This window comes from Haematobia irritans, chromosome 4, assembly GCF_050003625.1.
Source record: "Haematobia irritans isolate KBUSLIRL chromosome 4, ASM5000362v1, whole genome shotgun sequence".
Taxonomy (NCBI): domain Eukaryota; kingdom Metazoa; phylum Arthropoda; class Insecta; order Diptera; family Muscidae; genus Haematobia; species Haematobia irritans.
In genome coordinates this window covers 180,374,083-180,382,203 of record NC_134400.1, presented here as the reverse complement: position 1 = coordinate 180,382,203, position 8,121 = coordinate 180,374,083, and positions in this window count along the sequence as shown.

The window sequence follows — 8,121 nt, the reverse complement described above, 5'->3', positions numbered from 1 at the left end:
TTTTTGCACAGTTGTTAGAGACCATATACTAACACCATGTACCAAATTTCAGCCGGATCGGATGAAATTTGCTTCTCTTAGAGGCTCCGAAAGCCAAATCGGGGGATCGGTTTATATGGGGGCTATATATAATTATGGACCGATGTGGACCAATTTTTGCATGGTTTTTAGAGACCATATACTAACACCATGTACCAAATTTCAGCCGGATCGGATGAAATTTGCTTCTCTTAGAGGCCCCGCAAGCCAAATTTGGGGGTCCGTTCATATGGGGGCTATGCGATAAAGTGGACCGATATGGCCCATTTGCAATACCATCCGACATACATCAATAACAACTACTTGTGCCAAGTTTCAAGTCGATAGCTTGTTTCGTTCGGAAGTTAGCGTGATTTCAACAGACGGACGGACGGACATGCTCAGATCGACTCAGAGTTTCACCACGACCCAGAATATATATACTTTATGAGGTCTTAGAGCAATATTTCGATGTGTTACAAACGGAATGACATAGTTAATATAACCCCCATCCTATGGTGGAGGGTATAAAAAGAAAGAAAGCGAAACGAGAACTTACCCATATATCTATGGAAAACATTCATTTAATTGCATTGGCTACTGGTGTGTGTCCTTTTATTGGATTGTGATATGTCTGCAAAGCGTTTTCATTCTAGAGGGGGGGCACCTACCAACAAACGTAGAAATAGTTTTATGACCAGAATTGTTATCCTGCCGGCAAAGTGGGAGAAATATGTATACGTTCGTGTGTCTTGACCACCAGTGTGTATTTCACATGAAAATGTGTCATGTGGATATTGGAGATATTAGTTTCATTTCATAGGAAATCAATAGTCACACTGCTGTGTGTGGGGTGGGGGGATACCTAATGGCACTCTGAAACAGATTTTTTGTTTTTTTTAGTTACTCAAAAAATTTAACTTTTATTGTTGAATAATTTTTGCAATCCGTTTATGCAAGGGAATTCTCTAAAAATGCGAATATCCCAATACCGTAAAGTAGTATGGGTAATATTACTATAAATATTTTTTACAGAAAATGGGATTTAATTTTTTTGAAATCACTACACAAAATAATCGCTGATAATTTGTGCACAAGTTATTACAATCTCACTTCTTATTAGGTTTTGCCCCAGATGAGTTTAGTCCTGGTTCTTATTAACTTTTCTCTCATATTTTCTTTTTCATTTTGACGTCTTGTCAAACTTGACCTTACCTTGATGGGAAAAAGAGCTGCCTGCAACAGAAACGACAAAATGAGGAAACATAAAAATACCTCCGGTATAATTGTGTTCAATATCGATTGATTGCCTTTGAAAGTGCCTATGAAGGAACGACCTTGAAGTTGTGTTTTTTTTTTCCAAAGAATATTTGAGTTTTTCTTTAATATAACACATGTCACTTATTGTGAATGTTAGCAAGCCAATTGTAGTTTCTTGGACACGTATTTCCCACTTATAAAATATCCCCAGAATATTTTTATTATATTGTAAAGGTCAACTTATAAGAATGGGTTAAACTGAATATATGGGATTCTTGTTGTGCGATACTACACGAAAAAAAATTATACCAATGTACATACACTTAAAAAAAAAAACAAGTAAGGAAAGTCTAAAGTCAGGCGGGGCCGACTATATTATACCCTGCATCACGTTGTAGATCTAAATTTTCGATACCATATCACATCCGTCAAATGTGTTGGGGGCTATATATAAAAGTTTGTCCCAAATACATACAATTAAATATCACTCGATTTAGACAGAATTTGATAGACTTTTACAAAATCTATAGACTCAAATATTAAATTGGCTAATGCACTAGGGTGGAACACAATTTTAGTAAAAAAAAAAAATATGGGAAGCATTTAAATCTGAAGCAATTTTAAGGAAACTTCGCAAAAGTTTATTTATGATTTATCGCTCGATATATATGTATAAGAAGTTTAGGAAAATTAGAGTCATTTTTATAACTGTTCGACTAAGCAGTGGCGATTTAACAAGGAAAATGTTGGTATTTTGACCATTTTTTGTCGAAATCGGAAAAACATATATATGGGAGCTATATCTAAATCTGAACCGATTTCAATAAAATTTGGCACACATGACTATATTACTAATTGTACTCCTAGTACAAAATTTCAACAAAATTGGGCCAAAACTCTGGCTTTTGGGCCATATAAGTCCATATCGGGCGAAAAATATATATGGAAGCTATATCTAAATCTGAACCGATTTCAATCAAATTTGGCACACATGACTATACTACCAATTGTACTCCTAGTGCAAAATTTCAAGCTAATCGGGATAAAAATTTGGCTTTTAGGACCATATTAGTCCATATCGGGCGAAAGATATATATGGGAGCTATATCTAAATCTGAACCGATTTCAATCAAATTTTGCACACTTGACTATACTACTAATTGTACTCCTTGTGCAAAATTTCAACCCAATTCGGCCAAAAATCTGGCTTCTGGGGCCATATAAGTCCATATCGGGCGAAAGATATATATGGGAGCTATATCTAAATCTGAACCGATTTCAATAAAAATTTGCAGACTTGATCATACGACTAAGTGTTATGTTTGTACAAAATTTCAAGCAAATCGGTACAAAACTCTGGCAGTTGGGTCCATATTAGTGCACATCGGGCGAAAGATATATATGGGAGCTATATCTAAATCTGAACCGATTTCTTCCAAAATCAATAGGGTTCTATTCTGACCCAAATTAGGAACATGTGCCAAATTTGAAGGCGATTGGACTTAAATTGCGACCTAGACTTTGATCACAAAAATGTGTTCACAGACAGACGGACGGACGGACAGACGGACATGGTTATATCGACTCAGGGACCCACCCTGAGCATTATTGCCAAAGACACCATATGTCTATCTCGTCTCCTTCTGGGTGTTACAAACATATGAACTAACTTATAATACCCTGTTCCACAGTGTGGCGCAGGGTATAAAAAATCGCTTCTGTAACATATACCCCACACATATTTTGCTTCAAGCATATATATTTTCACGATTGGTCCAAACAAAATATTGTTTGTATTGTTCAAACATATTATGTTTCACCTTCGGTCATACACTGGTAGAAAAAAATTTTAAAGAAAATTTCTTTGTGTGGATGTATTTTTAATGCGCTAATTGGTTACTTCCATTATTTTACTTGCAGCATACTCTCTAGGTTTCTCTTTCTAAACACATGTATGTTCATAGGCTATTTCTAAATTTATTTTTGTTTGCATCTAAGCATATTATATTTACAAACATTTTATGTCCCAAACATAATATGTTCTAACATATTAACATATATGTCCCAAACATGTTATGCTAGTTTATGAACATTATATGCTTGCACTTAAAAATATTGTGTTAAAACATTTGAGTTCCAAACATATAATTTTTACACCTAAACATATGGAAAACAGTCTTTTTCGTCCGTGTAGTTTGTAATTTTTTTCGCGGTAGAAATAGCTTATTTGTAAGGATTGGATATTTTAGTGATAAACGTTGATGTCTTAGAGGGTGAAAAAAAAATAAATACTAGCTCAATTGTTGTAATTTTCGGTCTAATTGTATTTTCTTAACATTCGAAGTTTTTCTTTGATGCTAACATGATGAGTTATATGACCACTGTAGGTCAAAATGTCACTCAAATTTTCTTGAATTTTTTCACAAAGAGTGAAATTAACATTTTAGCAATGTGTGCAAATTTTGGTAAAATTCTAAAAATTGATTTAGATTTAAATATTTCCCGTACTTTTTTTACAGTGACGCCTTTGAAAGATGCACACCTATGTTCCAGTTAATGAGAGGACATTTGGGAGGTGTCCGGTTCTCTCCAAGTTTGTGAGGTTTCACCTATAAAATTTAATGGGTTTGAGATATTATCGAAAATATCGATCTACAAAGTGGTGCAAGGTACAAGGTGCAACTAGGTCCCGTCTGACTCTAGACTTTTCTTACTTGTTTTATTTTTTATTTATTTATTTTTTTTTAAATTTTATTATTCAAAAAAAAAATCGGAAGTAAATGTCAAATTTTAGAATCACTTTAGATTTGCTCGAATTGGCTACCTTTGGCACGAATTATGGCCTTCAAAAAAGTCATCACACGCTGCACGAAAATGGTTTTGCTGTAGTTTGTCCCATTCCCGGCGAAGGAATGATCGATGCTTTGGCATTTTTTTAGTGCAAACCTTCCTTTCCAAAATGTTGCAGGCGCAATAGTCCAACGGATTGGGATGCAGAGATTTTTTTAAGCCATTCTTGGCTGACACGTGCTGAGTGCTAGGATCTGGAGCACGGTTGTCACTCGTGCGAAAAATAATATAACAAAATTTGAAGAAAATTTTAATGTAATTTTAACACAATCTTAAAAAACAAAAACTTATTTTGAAGTTTTTTTTTGTGGCTAGTATGAAAAAAATGCTTTTTCTTCGAAAGAATGTATGATCGCTCCTATTAGCGACAATTTTTTGGGTTTATAAATATTCCTTGAATTGTAAATGTGTCGAATTTTTAATGTTTTAACGATTTTAGCTTGCACCAATAAGGGAAGGTTAATGCTTCTACAAGGGAGCCACCGTGGCGCAATGGTTAGAATGCCCGCCTTGCATACACAAGGTCGTGGGTTCGATTCCTGCTTCGACCGAACACCAAAAAGTTTTTCAGCGGTGGATTATCCCACCTCAGTAATGCTGATGACATTTCTTCTCTAAGTGGTTTCACTGCAATGTGGAACGCCGTTCGAATTTGGCTATAGAAAGGAGGTCTCTTGTCATTGAGCTTAACATAGAATCGGGCAGCACTCAGTGATAAGAGAGAAGTTCACCAATGTGGTATCACAATGGACTGAATAGTCTAAGTGAGCCTGATACATCGGGCTGCCACCTAATCGAACCTAACCTAATGCTTCTACAAACAAGGAGAATTTACTCACCATAGACTTTGATAGCATGAAATAACACGAAAAATAAAATTTTTAAAGATATTGAATTTATAGAAAATTTTCTTAAAATTTTATTTCTATAGAAAATTTGGTCAAACTATTATTTCTATAGAAAATTTGGTCAAACTATTCTTTCTATAGAAAATTTGGTCAAACTGTTATTTCTATAGAAACATTTTTTTACATTTTATTTCTATATACTTTTTTTAAAAAATAATTTCGATAGAAAATTTTATTTTATTTAAAGACTGAATTTATAGAACATTTTATCAAAATTTTATTTCTATAGAAAGTTTTGTCAACATTTTATTTCTATGGAAAATTTTATTTATTCAGAAAATTTTTTTAAAAATTAATTTCGACAGAAAATTTTGTCAAAAAATTATTTGTTGTTGTTTTGGATTTCAGCTTAAAACCACGCAGTGGCTAAACTACAAGTGTAGCTTAACCAACAGAGGAAAAGAATATTTGTCAAATTTATTTGGGCAAAGCCCTATAGACCGCAAGATGAAATCAAAGCTGAAATAAAAAAAACAACAACAATGATTAAAGAACAAAAACCAACAATAACATGCTAACCATTGCCACTGTGGTGCAATGGTTAGCATGCCCGCCTTGCATACACAAGGTCGTGGGTTCGATTCCTGCTACGACCGAACACCAAAAAGTTTTTCAGCGGTGGATTATCCCACCTCAGTAATGCCGGTGACATTTCTGAGGGTTTCAAAGCTTCTCTAAGTGGTTTCACTGGAATGTGGAACGCCGTTCGGACTCGGCTATAAAAAGGAGGTCCCTTGTCATTGAGCTTAACATGGAATCGGGCAGCACTCAGTGATAAGAGAGAAGTTCACCACTGTGGTATCACAATGGACTGAATAGTCTAAGTGAGCCTGATACATCGGGCTGCCACATAACCTAACCTAACCTAACCTAACAATAACAAAACAAAACGAATGAAAGAAAGAAGAGGAAGCACGCTCGAAATAAAACCCAGCCAACTTCACTCAAATCGATGATTTGATGGTGGCAAAGGAAAAGAGAGATGTTTGTACGAATTTATTTCGGCATAAGTCGGCTATCAATGTAAAGCCATTTTTCGGAGGGTTCAAGTGTGGTTTATTGTTGGGTTTAATGAACTGCCTGAAATTATTCTGATAATTGGTTGATAGTTTTGCTGCAAGTAGAGGATGCTGATGAGGAATGTGGTAATTCCGAAACGTGCGTCCATCCAACCATCTTGCAGTCTATATAAATTTGACAAACATGCTTTTCCTCTGTTGGTTAAGCTACACTTGTAGTTTGGTCAATGTATGGTTTTAAGCTGAAATCAAAAAAACAACAACAATGATTAAAGAACAAAAACCAACAGTAACAAAACAAAAAAAATTATTTCTATCGAAAATTGAAGTACTTCTTATTTATATTTTATTTAAAGATTGAATTTATAGAAAATTTTGTCAAAATTGTATTTCTATAGAAACTTTTGTCAAAATTTTATTTCTATAGAAAATTTTGTCAAAATTTTATTTATATAGAAAATTGAATTACTTCTTATTTATATTTCTATTTTATTTAAAGATTGAATTTATAGAAAATTTTGTCAAAATTTTATTTCTATGGAAAATTTTGTCAAAATTTTATTTCTATAGAAAATTTTGTCAACATTCTATTTCTGTAGAAAATTTTATTTCTATAGAAAATTTTGTCAAAATTTTATTTCTACAGAAAATTTTGTCAAAATTTTATTTCTATAGAAAATTTTGTCAAAATCTTATTTCTATAGAAATTTTTGTCAAAATTTTATTTCTATAGAAAATTTTGTCACAATTTTATTTCAATAGAAAATTTAGTCAAAATTTTATTTCTATAGAAAATTTTGTCCAAATTGTATTTCTGAAGAAAATTTTGTGAAAATTTTATTTCTATAGAAAATTTTGTCAAAATTTTATTTCTATAAAAAATTTTGTCAAAATTTTATTTCTATAGAAAATTTTGTCAAAAATTTATTTCTATAGAAAATTTTGTCAACATTTTATTTCTATACAAAATCTTGTCAACATTTTATTTCTATACAAAATTTTATTTCTTTAGAAAATTTTATTTCTATAGAAAATGTTGTCTAAATTGTTTTTCTATAGAAAATTTTGTCAAAATTTTATTTCTATAGAAAATTGCAGTACTTCTTATTTATATTTTATTTACAGATTGAATTTATAGAAAATTTTGTCAAAATTTTATTTCTATAGAAACTTTTGTCAAAATTTATTTCTATAGAAAATTTTGGTAGAGTATTTTTGGTTCGAGCGACAACCATGATTATGAACGGATATGGACAAATTTTTGTGTGATTCGGGATCGGCTATATATAACTATAGAACGATATGGACCAATTTTGGCATGGTTGTTACTAGCGCAATATACCAAATTTCAGCCGGATCGGATGAATTTTGCTACTCCAAGAGGCTCCGGAGCTCAAATCTGGGGATCGGTTGAAAAGGTGTTTATATATAATTATGGACCGATAAGAAACAGTTTTTGCATGATTGCTAGATACTATATACTAACACGACGTAACAAATTTCAACCAGATCGGGTATATATGGCCGTAAGTGCGGCCAGGGCGAATCTTATGTTCCCTCCACCATGGATTGCGTAGAAGCTTCTACGAAAGACTGTCATCAACAATCGAATTACTTGGGTTGTGGTATCTTAAATCGTTTTCTAAATTGTGAGTTGTGGTATATATTAGACAAAAAAGGTATGTGTAAGTAAGTCTACAAATAATTACGAATCGATATGGACTTTTGCAAGGCACGTAGAGAGCCAGAATTGAAATATAGGGGTCGCTTATATGGGGGCTATATACAATCATGAACTTGATATGGACCAATTTTTGTTCGATTCGGGATCGATTTATCTGAGAGCTATATATAACTATAGACCGATATGGACCTTGTTAGGCATGGTTGTTAACGGCCATATACTAGCACAATGTACAAATTTCAACTGATTCGCATGAAATTTGCTCTGCCAAGAGGCTCCAAAACCAAATCTCGGGATCGGTTTATATGGGGGCTATATACGATTATGGACTGATGTGGACCACTTTTGGCATGGTTGCTAAATATCATATACTACCACCACG